This window comes from Momordica charantia, unplaced genomic scaffold (genome assembly GCF_013281855.1).
Source record: "Momordica charantia cultivar OHB3-1 unplaced genomic scaffold, Mcharantia_2.0 BLBB01000043.1, whole genome shotgun sequence".
NCBI classification, from domain to species: Eukaryota; Viridiplantae; Streptophyta; class Magnoliopsida; order Cucurbitales; family Cucurbitaceae; genus Momordica; species Momordica charantia.
The window spans coordinates 25,414-44,506 of NW_028275199.1; the positions used below are offsets into that span (position 1 = coordinate 25,414).

Below are 19,093 nucleotides of genomic sequence, written 5' to 3' on the forward strand. Positions count from 1 at the left end.
TGAAGGATTGACTTGTTATTTATGGTCGTATATCCGTGGGCACAAAAACATTGTATAGTTAGAAGAGTGCAACTACGGGTCTTTAATGGAGTGACCCGTAGTTAACGAATGTTGATTAACTTGGTAAATGAGTTTGACCGATTAATCTTGTATTATTGAAGCTTCTGATCTGTAGGTCCATTAGGTCCCCTTGCTAGCTCATAATGGGTAAAACGAGGATCAAGTTTTCGGAAGAATTTGAACTGCATAACGGGTAAAACGAGGATCAAGTTTTCGGAAGAATTTGAACTGTTCAAATTACGTAAGGGATTATATGTATATTGATACATTATATTATACAGTTAATTCTGTTCACACGAGATTTTCGGAGAAATTATCTTTCGTGGAGTTGAACTTTTATATTGTTTGTATGAATTGTATAGTGGATTCAATCTCTAATCTTTATCCTCTGATTCTTTCTCTTGAACTTGATGTGAAGATTGAGATGCTTGTTCTTGAATTTGGATCGAAGTTATATGTTCTTCGAAAGTTTTCAAGTCTTCAAGTTTTCAAAGTCTTCAAGTTGGTCCTCGAATCTTCAAGTCTTTAGAGAGTCTTCAATTTGGTGTGAATTCTCTCAATTCTGAAATTCTGAACTCCCAAAATGAATGAGGTCTCCTCTATTTATAGAGGTTTCCATAGGCTTTGGTGGGCCATCAGGCTTGGGTAATTTTGGGCCAAGCCCAATTCTTTTAAATGGATTTATTTAAATTTAAATATTAATCCACTTTATTTCATGGTAAATTGGGTTTTGGGCCAAGATTGTGAACCAAATCGATTCCAAGCCCAATACCCATATGACCCAATTACATATTTTAATTGTCAAATTATCTTTAATTTTAATTTAGGGTTAATATATAATTAATCCCTAAATAAAATAGATAATGACGTGGCCGTTTATGATTGGCCCAAATTTTTTGGTTCTACAAATGCCCTCTTTTCGAAATTTATGCCAAATATAATTGTGGCTGAATTTCGAAAATATTGTGCAATCAAAAAGATGATTTTAAGTCATAATTTTGAAAAATATTAATTGTGGACCAAGATATCGTTGTAGGTCCAATTAACAATAAATTTGCACAATTTAAAATGAGACATCTGAAATTTATCCATTGAAATTTAAATTATTTTCAGAAGTTTTTTTTTTAACTTTGAATTTAATTTAAAAGTCAAAATATGATTCAAATTCGAATTTTTATGAATTTGAAAATTTGGAATTTATCCAACTTTAAATTGAACGCTGGATTTATAGTTCAAATTTGAATTTTGGATCAAATTTGAAAATATGAAATTTATCCAACCCAATTTAAAAGTTGGAATATAATTCGAATTCAAATTTGGGATGAATTCAAAATTTTTGAATTTATCCAACTTTAAATTAAGCGCTGGATTTATGGTTCAAATTTGAATTTTGGATCAAATTTGAAAACACGAAATTTATAGAACGTAATTTAAAAGTTGGAATATAATTCAAATTTTGGATCAAATCTGAAGATATGAGATTTGTCCAATCCAATTTAAAATTCGGTATATAATTTGAATTCAAATTTGGGATGAATTCAAAATTTCCAACGGTAAATTAAACGCTGGATTCATGGTTCAAATTTGAATTTTTTAGAATTTATCCAACGTAACTTAAAAGTTAGAAATATAATTCAAATTCAAATTTGAGACGAATTTGAAAATTTAGATTTAAATTTAATATCCAATCAAATTTAGAATTTGAATGAAGAATCATATTTGGACTGATTTGAGTTAAAATCCCGTCACATTTCGATTTGATTTGAGTCAAATTTAAGAATCCAATCAAATTCCAACCATAATTTGTAAAAGAAAATCATATTTGAGCTGGGATTTGATTTGGGTCAAATATAATTTAAGAATTAAATCAGATTCCCAACCATAATTTGAAAAAGAAAATCATATTTGAGCTGGGATTTGATTTGGATCAAATATAATTTAAGAATCAAATCAGATTCTCAACCATAATTTGAAAAAGAATCCTATTCGAATTGGGATTTGGATTATTGTTCTGATTTGAACCCAAGTCTTTGCCTATAAATTGAGCTTCAGGCTCATTTGTAGGAGCACAACAGAAGTCCAGAAAAGGTTGGCTTCAAAATTCCTTCCTTTTTTCTCTTAAATTACTGGCTTCTAAAATTCACATTCTTCCCGTCTTTATGCAGCTTTGAATTATCATCAAGGTTACCCTCATCTATTCGTCCATCTTAATTCCATCTACAAAGAGTAAGAAATTTATCCTTACTACTTCTGCGAGTTTTTTTCAATCCTTGAACACTTGCCAAAATTTTTTTCACTTTTTCATGGGAGGTTTTTCAAAAACTTAAAAAAAAAAACACTCTGCACAGGAGGGAGTTCTTTTTTTTTTTAAAAAAAATTAATTTTTAATTTATTTAAAAAAAGAAATACCTCCCTGCCGCCTTAACTTTTTTTTTTAAGTAAAATTTTTTTTAAAAAATACCTCCCTGCCGCATGGCAGGGAGGGTTTTAACTTTTTTTTTCTTTTAAGTATTGTTTTTTCTTTTCAAAACTTTTTTTTATGTTATAAAAACTCTTTTTTATGTTTCAAAGTTTCACGTATCCTTTTTTTTCTCTTTTTTTTTTCACTTCTCTTTTATTCAAATTTTAGAAAATATTTTTTTTCTCTTTCTTTTCAATTTAAAAGTATTTCTCCCAACATTTTTTTTAACAGTGCGTTCTTTTTTTTAGGAGCTAACTTTATCTTGTCGCTTCTTCTATTGGAATTGGGATATCAAACTTTCACGCTTCACCTAATTATCAAGGTTTGTCGTCGTCTTGATTTTTCTTTGCTCCTTTTTGTTTGATTTTTTTTCCTCTCTCTTGCAGCAAAGATACTCTAAGGATTGACAAGACCACCTAATTTGGTGATGTATCCCTCACGGTTACCATTCTTTCGGGGATGACGCCTACATAGGGATATTGTCCGGCTCACATATCCTCGCGAGACAAGGCCACCGAATTTGGTGAAGTATCCCTCACGGCTACCATCCTTTCGGGGATGACGCCTACATAGGGATATCGTCCGGTTCATACATCCTGAGACAAGACCACCGAACTTGGTGAAGTATCCCTCACGGCTACCCTCCTTTCGGGGGTGACGCCTACATAGGGATATCGTCCGGCTCACACATTCTCGTGAGACAAGACCAACGAACTTGGTGAAGTATCCCTCACGGCTACCATCCTTTCGGGGATGAGGCCTACATAGGGATATCGTTCGGTTCATACATCCTCGTGAGACAAGACCACTGAACTTGGTGAAGTATCCCTCACGGCTACCCTCCTTTCGGGGGTGACGCCTACATAGGGATATCGTCCGGCTCACACATCCTCGTGAGACAAGACCACCGAACTTGGTGAAGTATCCCTCACGGTTACCATCCTTTCGGGGATGACGCCCACATAGGGATATCGTCCGGCTCACACATCCTCGTGAGACAAGACCATCGAACTTGGTGAAGTATTCCTCACGACTACCATCCTTTTGGGGATGACGCCTACATAGGGATATCGTCCGGTTCATACATCCTCGTGAGACAAGACCACTGAACTTGGTGAAGTATCCCTCATGGCTACCATCCTTTCGGGGATGACGGCTACATAGGGATATCGTCCAGCTCACACATCCTCGCGAGACAAGGCCACCTAATTTAGTGAAGTATCCCTCACGGCTACCCCCCTCCTTTCGGGGGTGATGCCTACATAGGGATATCGAAAAGTTTACATATTATTTCTTGTCATTGCAATAAATCATTTTTTTTTCTTATATTCTCTCTTTAACTCGTTTTGTTTTAATTATTCATTTCTCTTTATTATTTGTGTTTTGCAGAACCATGGTGTATTTCACGGGACATTTTATCTCTGATAAAAAACATCTTGTTATCTTGGCACATAAAGATCAATCCATAAAAAGTGGGATTCTCTTTCCAGTGGAAGAACCAAAGTCAGGTCGCCTTTCAGGGCCGTGGCCTCAACTAGATGATCCCGCTTTTCTTTCTGAATGGTCTGTGGAGAAGCATTTGAATGATGATTTGTCAACTAAAATATGGATTTTGCAATCTCCAATTCATAACGAGGTTCTGAATCATGAGCTAGGCTTAACATTTGGACGTCGCATAATGAATAATAAAGCGCAGTGGGGCCTGCATTGAAGTTTCCTGGTGAGTTTTATTATATTACTTACTATTGGGAATGGCTAGAGGTCGTGGTTGCTCATAGCGAAAAGACCCTTCGCGAAGCTCACATATTTGATGCAAGAGTGGCTTCCCTATATACGTATGATTGTAACAACGACGTCGTTCGAGCCTTTTGCGAGGCTTGGTGTCCCTCAACCAATACTTTACATACTTCTGCCGGTGAACTATCTATCTCTCTATGGGATTTGTGCAGATTTGGAGGTCTTCCTATTATAGGAAAATTCTATGAAGAAGTCATTCCTAGCCATAAAGAACTAACCGAATCGGGTAGGCAAGACAGATATCTCTCAAAAAGCTGTGAGTACCTTTTTAAAGTGTACTACGGTTTGGCCTCTAAAAGAAATGGTCACTCTCATGTTGCCACCAGTTCCTGGATTTCCTTCTGGTTCAAGGGTGAACTCAAGTATATTAAGCCTCCTCCTCGAAAGCCAAAGAAGACAACTCGTCCTCGTTCAACCCATAATCCTACAGGTGTTTTTTTCAAAGCTCGTGACTGGTCAAGTAAGGAGAAATGCTTGTTCCAGGAACATAATATAGACGATGAATAGAGAGAAAAAACATATCTAGCTGCCTTCATATCCTGTTGGTTATGTTGCTTCGTGTTTCCTTACAAGAACCTCAACTTCCTTTGTCCAGGAGTTTTTAAGATCGCTAGCTTAATGGCCGAGGGAAACACTTTCAGCCTTGCCATCCCGGTCTTGGCTAATATATATCACGGATTAGGTCAGATCTTAAAGGCCTCTGAGCCAGTTGTTGGTTTGGAAGCTTGCATTCCCATGCATTATATTCATGGTTGGTTGGCCCACTACTTCAACACACATTACAAAACACTTGGGGAGGTCCCAGGCCCCAGAATGGTTGAGTTTTCAGGTGAAGGTGGCTCTATATACTTTAAAAATGTGGCAGCTCGTGAGTTGATTCATGAAGGTAAGTCCATAGCATGACATGTAAACGTTCATTCCAGGAATCAGAATGAACTTTTAGTGGATGATGACAATTTGTCATTCGCACAATGTTCCTATTTCTCAAGCCTTAGAACTTGTCACCTATCATCACGATGCGGGGACTCAATGGTTATTGAATCATACAACCCTCACCGATTTGGTCACCAGTTTGGCTTCTATCAGGACATACCTTTTTTTTCGAAAGAAATGGCCCCTTTAGTTACTTTGGACAACGTCCTATATCATTGGAGAGTTTGCACTCGAACTAATACATCGTCAAAAGTGTTCCTTCCGGCTCGTACATTAAATCTACGTGAACAAGTCACTGCTTAATACAAAAGCTGGTGGTCTAGTAAACATGGGGATTACCTCGAGAAAGGTGTATCAAAGTTGGTGAATAGTGCTCTTCCTCCTTCACCACAACCTGAATCTCCAAAACATAAAGGAGGTAATAAAAGAGGAAAAGACATTCGACTAATTGAGGATAAAGTCTCTGCTCCAACACCGGATGTTAGCGAACATACTGAAGAGAGCCAGGACAGTAATGGCGACCATCATTGGAAGCGAACCAAGAGATCCAAGAAATCTTCCCACATTGACGATCAATTTTTTGATGGCATTTCCAGCACCTCTCAGATTCCTGACAACGTCGAAGCATTGGTGAGTGGTTCCTTTTCCTTTAGTTCTTACTCTTCTTGCTTTTCCTTTATTGTCACGTCTTCTAATTTACCTCATTTCTTTTTATAGCTACCTCTGGAGGATTTCATCGAAAAAGTGGACGAAAAGCATAGTGGAGAGTCGATGATGAGTCCAGATGGTTTTGAATCTTCCATAAAACTTATTGAAAGTTCCAATACCTCTATAGTTGAGAAGATAACTTCCCCATCTCTTCCTATTATGGTCAATACTCCTCAACTAGCTCAGAATAAAGCACCAGTTGCAAACCCTGAGATCTCTCATTACTCTGCTGTTTTCGCCCAGCAAGCAGCTATGGCTATGTGGGAAGACATACAAGAGAAGATTGTTCGTACCCCCTATGAGAATGTTGCTGATCTAAAAAACGAAGTACATAAAATATTCGGCTGGATCTCCAACACTCGAACAGGTAACTTAACATCTCTCCAGGCATTCGTGGACGACTACTTCCAAAAAGATGAAAGATATAATAATCTAGAGTCCTCATTTTCTACTCAACTAACCAAGGTTCGTCAACTAGAAGAGATGAGAACTAATTTGAAGAAATCATTACTGGATGAAGATCACATACTCGGAGAGCAGCATGCACTCCAAGAGTGATTCAATAAATTGGCCTCAAGAATCGATGAGCATGAGGCTGAGCTTAAAGCTATGAAGATTGAAGTTGAGACGCTTTCCTGTTTAATTTCTGAGAAAGTAAATGATCTGGACAAACATAGGCTTGAAACCTCTACGATACGTGACGAGATAAGTAGTATGGAATACACCACTATTACCAATGAAACAAATGTGAGATCTCTCGAAGGAGTTCGTAATGCTTTGGAAAGCGCACGCCAAGAGCTGAAAGAGTTCAAGTGGAAGCCCTAATTTTTTATTATATATTTTTTTTTGCTTTTATAATCTCATGTAGAGACATTTCATTTGCTTATTTATTAGCTAGTGACATATTAATGTACTTAGCATTGTTTCTTTGGTTTAATAAAATTCTTGAATTTTGTTTACACATTTTTTTTTATTTTTTGTTGAGACTGAACTTAAAATTTTCTTTAAGCTGCCTACGTACCCTCCGATGAAAGGGATCAAGTCATAACGTAGTTCAAATACAAGATTTTTTTTTGGGCCGTTCACCTTTTTAACTCATGCGGGCCAGGAGTATCATATAGTTTAGACTATTAAGATAAGGAGTGCTTACATTTCATGCATAAAATCTTTTAAGAAATTTGCCATTAATCGGACCAATTCTCAATCCATATTTATCAACGATCATATATGCTCCATTTGTGTAAACTTCTTTGATGATGTAGGGTCCATCCCATTTAGGTGTGAACTTATTCCTTGTGTGACGCGTCGTGATGATAGGTCTTCGAACAACAAGTACCATATCACCAACTTGAAATGACCGAGGCCGAACATTTTTATTGAAGGCTTTGGTTATTCGAGCCTGATAGCATTCTAATGTTTGCTGCGCATCAAGTCTTTTTTCGTCAAGTGCTTCTAACTCTTGAAGGCGTAATTTTGCATTATCTTCAGTGGTTAAACCTTCTAGCACTGCCATTCTTAGTGATGGAATTTCTCGCTCCAATGGAAGGATAGCTTCTACACCGTAAACTAAAGAGTAAGGCGTAACTCTTGTAGGAGTACGATCAGTAGTTCGATAAGCCCATAACACTTCACCGATCTTCTTTTGCCAATCTCTTTTTGTCTTGGAGACCACCTTCTTCAATAAGTTGCATAATGTCTTGTTGAATGCTTCTGCCAACCCATTAGCTGCAGCATTATACATGGACGATTTATATTGCTTGAAACTAAACTTTTCACATAATTTGTCCATCAGACTATTGGAGAATTGTCTACCATTGTCAGTGACAATTCGTTGAGGTATTCCGTACCGAAAAATTATATGAGTTCGGACGAAATTTACAATGTTCTCTTTCTTTGCCTCTTTTAGTGCAATCGCTTCAGCCCACCTTGAAAAATAATCAGTCGCTGCGAGTATGTAAGAATGTCCAGCTGAAGATTTGGGTGTTATAGGACCGACAAGGTCAAGTCCCCAATATTCGAATGGCCACGAAGCTACAGTGGGGTGTAGAGGCTCTGGTGGCTGATGTAGGAAATTAGCGTGAATCTGACAAGCTTTACACTTCTTCGCATATTCCATAGAATCTTGAACCATTGTGGGCCAATAATAACCCATTCTCTTTAATTGGAAATGGAGCTTTGGTCCAGATTGGTGAGCATCACAAACTCCCGAGTGTGCTTCTTCTAATGCCTTAGCTGATTCTTCCTTTCCTAAACATCGAAGGAAGAGGCCTTCAAGTGAACGACGGTAAAGAGTATCTTTGTAGTAGATAAATCGAGCAGCTCTTCTACGTATTTCAGTCTTATGTCGGAGATCCACTGGAAGCTTTCCATGTTGAAGATAATCTAGAATGGACTGTCGCCAATCTTCTTCTTCAATAATGTAAACTGATATAGCATTTGCTTCTTGATGCTCACTTTCGATTGGTGGGGTGACCCATTTCTGGCAGAGTGAAATGTGCAACGTCTCATCTTTTGAAACCGTAACAGCAGTAGCCAAATTTGCTAGGGCATCTGCCTTTTTGTTCTCCGAACGAGGAACATGCTCTAGTGTTACACCATCAAACCTCTCCAGTAGTCGTCTCGCATAAACGAAGTAAGGCTTAAGGTCTTCGTGCTTCACATCATACTCCAGCAGAAGTTGGTTGATTATCAACTTCGAATCGCCGTCGATCTCAATGTATGTTATTCCGATTTCTATAGCAATTTGAAGTCCTATGATGAGCGCTTGATATTCAGCAGCGTTGTTTGAACACAATTCACCCAGTGTGAAGCTATAGGGTAACATATGTTTCTCAGGTGAGACAAAGACAACACCTGCCCCCTCTCCATTTCTTCGTGATGCTCCATCAAAGTACATGGTCCAAGGTTCCTTTACTTCAACATAGAATACTTCTTCATCAGGCAAGTCCTCGCACAATTTCCAATCTGATGGGACTGGATGATTCGCTAGGAAGTCTGCCAATGGTTGCCCTTTCATTGCCTTTTGCGGTACGTAAACAATATCGTACTGTTGGAGCAAAATAGCCCATTTTGCCAGACGTCCCGAAATGATCGGCCTCGACAAGATATATTTCATTGGATCAGCCTTAGCAATTAGATGCACCGTAAAGGCTTGTATATAGTGCCTTAATTTATCGACAACGAAGAAGAGAGAAAGACACATCTTTTCAATTAGAGAGTAGTTTAACTCAGCTCCGATTAAGGTTCTACTCAAGTAATAAAAGGCTCGTTCTTTCCCTTTTTCTCTTTCTTGCGTCAACAACGCTCCGAGCGATCTTTCTTGCGCCGTGATATATAATATCAACGGCTTTCCTGCTATTGGTGCACCTAAGACGGGTGGATTAAGCAAGTATTTTTTTATGCTTTCAAAAGCATTTTCACATGCTTGATCCCACTCAAAACTTGTATCCTTCCTCATCAATCTCTGGAAAGGTTGGCATCGGCCAGCTAGGTTGGAGATGAATCTCCTGATATAGGCCAGACGACCCTGAAGGCTTCTCAGCTCATATAAGTTCCTAGGTCTTGGTATTTTTTGAATAGCGTCAATCTTTGACTGATCGATTTCGATTCCCCGACGTCTTACAATGAAACCAAGGAACTTTACCGAGGTAACTCCGAATGCACACATGAGAGGATTCATCTTTAATTGATACTTTCTCAAGCGATCAAAGACTACTTTTAGATCCCCCAGATGATCTTGTCGCTTTTTGGACTTAACCACGAGATCGTCAACGAAACATTCAACATGTTTATGTAGCATGTCATCAAAGACCTTTTGCATGGCACGCTGATAAGTGACACCTGCATTTTTTAGTCCGAAGGGCATTAGCTTATAACAATATATCCTTTTCGGAGTTCGAAATGCTGTCATTTCTTCGTCTTTGAGTGTCATCCGAATTTGATTGTATCCTGATGATCCATCCATGAAAGATAAGGATTCATGTCCTGTAGTAGCATCAACCATGATTTCAGTGATTGGTAATGGAAAATCATCCGTGGGACATGCATTGTTTAAGTCACGAAAATCAACGCACACACGAAGTTGGCCGTTCTTCTTTCTTACTGGAACAATGTTTGCTATCCATGTTGGATATTTCACTTCACGGATGAAACCCGCCTCTATCAATTTATTGACCTCAACTTCGATTTGAGGTATAAGTTCTGGCCGAAATCGACGTTGTGCTTGTTTCACTGGCCGATATCCTTGTTTAATTGCAAGGTGATGGACTGCCACTTTTGGATCAAGTCCTGGCATTTCTTTGTATGACCAAGCAAAAATATCTCTGTATGTGATGAGTAGGTTCATATATTTACTTTCTTCATCACAAGTAAGTGACGCACTTATGAAGGTTGGACGTGGATCTTCTATCGTGCCAAGATTTACTTCCTTAAGTTCGTCAACTGTTGGCTGATTGCCATCTTCTAATGATGATGGGGCTTCTTCAACATTTTCTTCAGATGTTTCAGTGTCTGAGGCCTCTTCAACAGTAACATGGCAACATTCGGCCTTATCTTCCTCGTATTCTTCACTCTCATCCAACGGTTTCGTTAGGATGATAGTATGCGGCGTCACCTTCAAGGAGCCCTCCGTACTTACAAAAATACGAGTCCTTCTTCTCATTCTGGAGGGAACACTACTACATATTTCTCTGTCAGCTTTCGTCTCATTAAATTGCCTCTTTTTTGAAGCTTCTCCTGTCCCTTCATGTACCAGGCATTCGAAAACCGATGCAGAACATTTGTTCTTATTTTTCGCTAGTGTAAAGCTTAGTCTTCAGAAAACTGAAGGTCGTTCAGAAGAAATAGGTACACGTGAGCTTCCTTCTTCTCTTGTGGTCGTGCCTGAAGGGATGTGAATCCCGGAGCGGAAGTGGACTTTCGTTGCTGATTTTCGGGATACAAAATCAAATTTTACAGAAGAAAAATACAGGGGAAAAACAAACCTTTGAAGAACGATTCTTCAGTAAGTTCCCCTCGAACACCACCACCGGATCTTCCTCGCTATCCTCTTCGGTCTCGGGATCGTGCTTGTGGTAGCACCTTGATAGAAGAGAGAGAGAGTTTGAGAGAATTTTGAGAGAGTATTGTGGGAGTTTCCTTCTCTGTTCTGTATCTCACTTCCTCTTCTGCTTCTCCAACACATGGAGAGGAAGAAGAAGGGTGACGTGGGGTAACTCCCCACGTCACAACTCCTCCCACTCCCCTGCAATTTTGCAGGGGAGTTAATATTAATAATAATATTATTAATATTATTAATATTAATATTAATATATATATAATATATAATAATAATTAAAAAATATATATAATAATTAATATATAATTAATTAATCAAATTAATTAATATAATTAATTATTAATCCAATTAATAATTAATAAATATATATATACATAAATAATTAACACTTAATTATTTATAAAATTAGAATCATATTCTAAAACATTTCTCTCGTATAACCTATAGTTCTAATGTACATCTTATGCACATTATTTTTAACCTATAGTTTTAATATGAATCTTATTATATTAATTTTATTTGAATCTCATTCAAATAATTTCTCTCATAATATATAGTTTTAATTTATAATTAACTATATATTATAATGTATCAATATACATATAATCCCTTAAGTAATTTGAACAATTCAAATTCTTCCAAAAACTTGATCCTCGTTTTACCTGTTATGAGCTAGTAAGGGGACCTAATGGACCTACAGATCCGAACCTCCAACGATGCAAGATTAATCGGTCAAACTCATTGACCGAGTTAATCTAGATTCGTTAACTACGGGTCATTCCACTAAAGACCCGCAGTTGCACTCTTCTCACTGCAGAATGTTTTCGTGTCCATGGATATACGACCATTAATGACGAGTCAATCCTTCACGAGTGTTCGTAACTCAAGTTGTGTCAAATTACCGTTTTACCCCTGAGTTACATCTTACTCCTTAAACAACACTGCTCCTCTAATGAACAACCCGGTTATGGTCCAACCAATAACCGGAAGTCCCTCTCGGCCAATGAGAGGGTGGGCCCCTTGTTCAAGTCCCGGAGTCAGCATTTAAGGGAACACTCATCTACTGACTGGGCGTTTATGCTGAACGCACGCGCTAAGCGTGGTAACAATTATATAGATGCAAGCGCACACCTGTCAGAGTAATATAAAATGGACGGAGTATCCAAGTATCGATCCTCAAGGACTTCTAAATAATTTCCAAACTCTAAAGTTTTAAAGAATAGTGAATGTTGGAAAGAGTGATTCTTGTAAAATGGGAAGTGGTCACAAATAATGGTTTGGATTTGGGATTTGGACTTATAATAATAAAACCTAGCCCGATTTACTTCAAGTTAGCCAACAAAGAATCAAGGACATGCTAAGGATAATATGCATTTTACTTTAGAAACTAACGACTACGCTTCTCACTTTACTTATGTCTAAGCAAGTTCAAAGTCCTAAGACATTCCCTAATATGTCTATTATGAGATATATCTTAGTTTTAGGATGGAAATAGTCGCAACCTCGGGTTAAGGTCCTATGTCTAGGCTACTTAAGCGGAACCCTTATGTCTAAGGCGCTCCTCTCCTCGGTTTAACCACTCAACAATGCAAATAAGCAACCTTTTCAGTATTGACTTGTTAAGACTTACAGTGGCCTTCTCTAAATCCTAACTTTTTGGGAAAACATGTTGAGCAATGAATGGAAAGTAAGAACACTACTTCTTAGCAAACCCTTTTTTAGACATAAAAGGCTAACTATCCATAACCGGGCTAGAGACGGGAATTTAGAAAGACATATTGAAGAAAATACAGCAAGTAAAATGGTTGAATGTGGAATGCATGTGTGAAAAACAAGAGTTAACTAACGGAGAGTTTTTATCGGGATTGAGAGCTTCGCCCTTCTCTTTCAAGCAAGGGAGAGTGTCACGTGCTCTTTCCTCCAAAAACACAACTCTCTTAACTAAAAATAAAGTAAAGGCAAAGAGAAGATAAGCAAAGTGCTAGATTTTTATATATTTGAATAAGTAGAAAATGACTAAGTACAAATGGAAACAAAACAAAGCTCAATAAAGGAATGTAAAGTGCTCGAGATTTAAAAACCAAAAGCAACTAATGAAAGCAACTCAAAAGTACTTAGAAAGCAACAAAGAAACACTAAAAATGATCAAGAGAAGGAAGCAAGGCTTGATGAATTGGGTGGAGAAGTTGCTGGAATTTATAGCTGTGCAGAATTGGTTAGGTAGGTCCTAAAACGATGGTGAATCACCCATTTCCAACTCCTTTGACTGACCAAATCGTGCTCAAACTGATAGTGGAACACTTTTTCTACACGTATGCATCGGTTGGAACCACCAAAACGCATTGGAAGACGCGTTTCATTAAGGGCAAAGTTGGAAGAAAACCTGTTTTTCTGCAGGCATCCCAGGCGCCTGGCGCCTCCTGAGGTGTTTTTTCGTCTTTTCGCTTCTTTTGATTAATTTGCACTCCCAAGTGGTCCTAAAATGTCATAAATACAATATAAGCCATCCACAAACCATAGTATATGAATTTTGCATGAATTGGAACTCAAACGATCGAGAAAAATCCGAAACAAAGCTGAAACATTGTAAAAACAGCATCTAAAACCTTCTTTTTACGCATGTAAACAAGCGTAATCATCTACTCCCCTAAAGTCGGGGAGGAGTGAATTCCATCTTGTGAAGTTATGTTCCCAACTCCCCAGTCGGTCTCGTCCCCAAAATGGTAGGAATATTGAGTCGGCGACTCGGGCCACTCTCACCCATACAGATCAAAGAACGAGCCCTCACGGGCAGGAGTCCATAACTCACTCAGGATTGAGAATGAGTTGCCTGGTCATCCTAAGAAATGGCAATCTATTAGTTAACGGTGTTACACCTAAAGATTGCCTATTTCGCGGTCCGGTCTTATACAAACTCATTTTATAGGATACCCTCACTCGCATGTCTCCACACGAACGACCTGGATCGAGTCGTCTGTAACCTTTACAGAGTGGCTCGTATCCATAGTGTTGCCAGGATAAGGTACCCAGCCTTATCCATATACAATAGACCCTTTAGGTTATTCACAGAACATTATCCATTCATTTATCAGGGGTATATCAAATATATACCCCGTATATCAACTATATACCCAGTATATATATTGTCCCGATTATATGAAAAATAACCTTGGATGTTTAGTTTATTAGAATTTGGAAAATGCAAAGCTATGATTCAACAACAAATTTATTGAATAAAACTTTATTAAATAGATATATGTTTTTACAAAATACAAACTACGAGTTTAGGGCAACACACCCAACAGTGCCTAACCTCTGAAAAGCCGAAGTGCGCGTAGAACTAGAAGCTGGATATGAAGCTTTTTCTTCTGCGGTACCGACACCTAATCTTTCGAAGATCAAAGAGCGTGCAACTGGCGGTCTGATGCGATCTAACGCAGAAACCCTTTGGTTAGCACTTTCTTTATTTTTTTCAAGGTCGTCAGCTTCTTCTACTGTAATATGGTTCGTGTCTGCGACCTTTGCTTTTCCTTTCCTGGTAATGCGAATAGGCTCTGGTGATTTATATCCAAGGCCTGCTCTAGAGGTAGGTATGACGTAACCCTTCTTTTTGCAACTTCCTTTGGGTTGAAGAAAGTTTGGGTATTTCATCGAAAATCCTTAGGCTTTTAAACTCAGTATGAGTTGTAAAATCATAACCTGCTTTTGCCAAAAGCTTATATGCTTTTGCCAAAAGCTTATATGCTTTTGGGTCAAATCCATCCTTCGTCGCTTCTCAGGCAAGATCACCTTTATCTGGTCGTCCTCGGACTTTGTAGCCTCTTGCTTTGTTATCTTTGTAAGAGGCGTGGTGAAGTTCTCTTTCAAGATTTCTACATCACCGATCTTTTGATTTCCCGAGCATTCCGTAAATGGTGATTCACCCTTTTTTCGCCGAGATAAAGGGACATAGCGAAGGATAGGAGCACTTGGCTTTTTCGCAACCTTCGAAGCCCATAACTTTGTGGCGCTAGTAGCTGTTTCATTCTTTTGGACATTAGAAGTATTTACTTCTTTGATTAATCTTTTTGCTGAAGAATCTTCCAGTTGTTACGACTTAAGTTTATCACAGCTCTTGATCAAGGGGATTTCTGTCGGTATAGTTTCCCTTATGACCTCAGTCTTCATATAGAACTTCGCATCTGCAAAATGAGACTCAGCCTCTGAGAACGGGTTTGTATTGGCTTCAATTTTCTTAATGCCATCTAGATAAAATTTGAAACATTGATGCAGTGTGGACGTTACTACTCCATTTCCATGAATCCAAGGGCGCCCTAATAGTAACTTGTAGGTGGTCCTGGAGTCTAGGACATGGAATAGAGTGTTAAGCCTTTAAGTCCCCAATGCTGAGTTCAAGATGGATCATGCCAATTGCTCGCTGACCACCTTGATTGAAACCTTGGATTACCAGTTTACTATTTGATAACTCTTCCATCGAAATGCCTAGCTGCTTCATGGTTGACTTAGGCATTATATTGACAGCTGAGCCATCATCAATAAGAATTCGGTCGACCTTCTGTTCTCGAATATATCCTGAGACAAATAACGGTCTGTTATGGGGTTTTGACCCAAGCAATAGATCTTCATCTGTGAAGCCAATGGACGTACAACATGAAGCACATGTGTTTGCTTGAGAGACCGGAATGTCACAATCTTTCAATGCCTTAACAAGAGCATTTTTTACCTCTCGAGGAAGCGACAACAAATCACTTATATTGAAAGATGACATACTTTCTGACTTTGTCGTTGCTTCTGTTGAACTTGTAGATGCATTGTCATTGTCAGTTATAGTGATAGTGTGACAAGAAACTATTTCAAAGATTTCCTCTTGATTATCATTAAGGAAACTCGCTGGAAAGAAATCTTCCAAAGTTATCACTTGTTGAGGTCGAGAAATATATTCGTTCTCTTCCACGACCAGCTTAGGTTTCCTCAAACTTTTATTTCTCTTTTTCTTCTGAGTTCTGCTTCCTCTTTTTTGGTCTCGATATAGGCGAGACTCTTTCTTGAAGCAATTCTGTTTTTGCTTTTTCCGACGAGTTACAAGAGTCCATTCTCCTTCTCCCTCCTCTGTACATTCGTCTTTTTCTTGAAAGTTCTTCCTATGAGCCGTATGTTGGGATGAAATGGCCATAGGTTCGAAGGTCCTAAATTGGATCCAAATCACTTCGTCGTCATGAAATGAGATTGTGGACGACTGGCTGCCAGAACTTGGGATTATCGCAACATGATTTGTTTTGGCCACTTCATCAAGATCCAGTTCAATCTTCTTTTCTCGAGCGAGCTTCAAGATTCGTTCTTTTAAAACGAAGCATTTTTCTATTGGATGACTAACGACTCGATGATATACACAATAGTTAGGATAATTTGTTTTTCCCATTTGTTCAGGTCGTTTGCATTCAGGAAGTTCTATGAGTCCCTTTTCTAGTAGTTGCTCTAACATATTTGCAAGGTCAGAATCTGGAAAAGGATAAACCTTTTCTTGTCATTCTTCCAGAGATGGGCGACGTCTTACATTTCCATCTTGTCGCTTTTCTATCTTCTTTTCTTTTTCTTTTCCTTTCGAGGAAAATTTGAGAGGAGTCGTGTTAACGACCATAGATTCCTTCATAGAACCCTTGGAGATCTTCTCTGTGCTCTTCATTCCTTCTTCTCTTTCTTCACATCTGAGACTAGAGGCTCTTTATTATCTCTACTAGCAATACTTATCTCCATGTCATGAGCACGAGTTGCTAGTTCTTCAAATGTGCGGGGTTTTATCCCCTGAAGGATATAAAGAAGTCCCCAATTCATGCCTTGAGTGCACATTTCCACAGCAAATACTTCCGTGAGTTTGTCCTTGCAGTCAAGACTTAGAGCTCTCCACCGGTTGATATATTCAACAACCGAATCACCTTTTCTTTGTTTGCAACTGGTGAGCTCCATCATACTGACGGTTCTCCTTGTGCTGTAAAAGCGATTCAAGAATTCTCTTTCAAGCTATTCCCAACTCTCAATTGTTTCAGGTTCGAGATCAGTATACCAGTCAAAGGCATTTCCCTTCAACGTTCGGACAAACTGCTTGACCATTTGATCGCCTCTTGTGCCAGCATTCTCACAAGTTTCGACGAAGTGGGCAATATGTTGCTTGGGATTGCCCTTTCCATCAAAAGGCTGGAACTTTGGAGGTTGGTATCCGGCAGGCATTCTTAGATCATTAATCCTCTTAGTATATGGTTTAGAATACAAGAGGGAGCTTTGAGAAGGTCCACCGTATTGCGCTCTGATCGTGTTCGTGATCATATCTTGGAGCTGCTGAACAGACAGCGAAGCGATCGAAGTGGAATACTGCGATTGATTTTCTTGAGCGATAGTCTTTCCCTTGTCATTTATCTTGAGAGCAGGGGTTTGACTCGACTCAGCAACATCTTTATTTTCAATCTGATTCTTCAGGGAAGCGATTTCATAGTCCCTTTCTTCCACCGTCTTCATCAGCGCAGCGAGTTTCCTTTCCATTTCAACCATCCTTTCTTTCGTGCTGCTTGCATCGGCCATCATAACAGACATCACATCGATTTCTGGAATTTTCTCCAACTGAACAAAGGAAGGAGCATACTCGATGAACAAAGGATTCTCCTTAATAACGACCCCAACTTGAGTAGGTTTCTTCATGTGCTGCAGTATTTTCTTAGCAACAGCTGGAGGTGTTTGATCTTCTCCTAACCGGATTTCTTTTGAACGGCTACGGGTGATCGGTCCTGTGTAAGAGGTATTGCTCGAAGAAGTTTTCTTAGATGTCATTGTTTCTTCTTTCTTTTTTCTTGAGAGAAGTTTGAGCCTTGGGAAAGAGATGAGAGGTAGAGATTGTCCCACTGGGCGTGCCAATTTGTTCACACGAGATTTTCGGAGAAATTATCTTTCGTGGAGTTGAACTTTTATATTGTTTGTATGGATTATATAGTGGATTCAATCTCTAATCTTTATCCTCTGATTCTTTCTCTTGAACTTGATGTGAAGATTGAGATGCTTGTTCTTGAATTTGGATCGAAGTTATATGTTCTTCGAAAGTTTTCAAGTCTTCAAGTGTTCAAAATCTTCAAGTTGGTCCTCGAATTTTCAAGTCTTCAGAGAGTCTTCAATTTGGTGTGAATTCTCTCAATTCTGAAATTCTGAACCCCCAAAATGAATGAGGTCTCCTCTATTTATAGAGGTTTCCATAGGCTTTGGTGGGTCATCGGGCTTGGGTACTTTTGGGCCAAGCCCAATTCTTTTAAATGGATTTATTTAAATTTAAATATTAATCCACTTTATTTCATGGTAAATTGGGTTTTGGGCCAAGATTGTGAACCAAATCGATTCCAAGCCCAATACCCATATGACCCAATTACATATTTTAATTGTCAAATTATCTTTAATTTTAATTTAGGGTTAATATATAATTAATCCCTAAATAAAATAGATAATGACGTGGCCGTTTATGATTGGCCCAAATTTTTTGGTTCTACAAATTCTAAATTAAAACTATATATTATGAGAGAAATTATTTGAATGAGATTCAAATCAAATTAATATGAATAAGATTCATATTAAATCTATAGGTTAAAAATAATGTGCATAAGATGTATATTAGAACTATAGGTTATACGAGAGAAATGCTATAGAATATGATTTTATTTATGAGATAAATAATTGAGTGCTAATTATTTGATATATATATATATGTATGTATTAATTAATTATTAATTAGATTAATAATTAATTAATATGATTAATTAATTATTATATATATATTTATTAGATATATATATATTATTAATATTAATAATAATATTCTCTGGTGGTGTTCGTAGGAAATCAAATTGAAGAAGTGTTCTTCAAAGGTAAGGAAAAACAAGTTTTTCCCCTATGTTTTCATTTTTGTAAGTTTTGGTTTTGTTTCTCAAAAATAAAAAACGATGGTCCGCTTTCGCTCCGGGATTCACATCCCTTCACTTCGGTAGATGAATGAGCTAAAGTGAGCAAATGGAAGTCAAAATAAAGAGATGGAGATGAGTGGTGGC

The 19,093-nt window shown here is 38.1% G+C and overlaps 1 pseudogene; it reads right to left on the reverse strand.

Annotated features, from left to right (window-relative positions):
* Positions 1-2,611: 2,611 nt before the first annotated feature.
* Positions 2,612-18,577, reverse strand: LOC148207872 (uncharacterized; annotated as a pseudogene).
* Between the last annotated feature and the right edge of the window lie 516 nt (positions 18,578-19,093).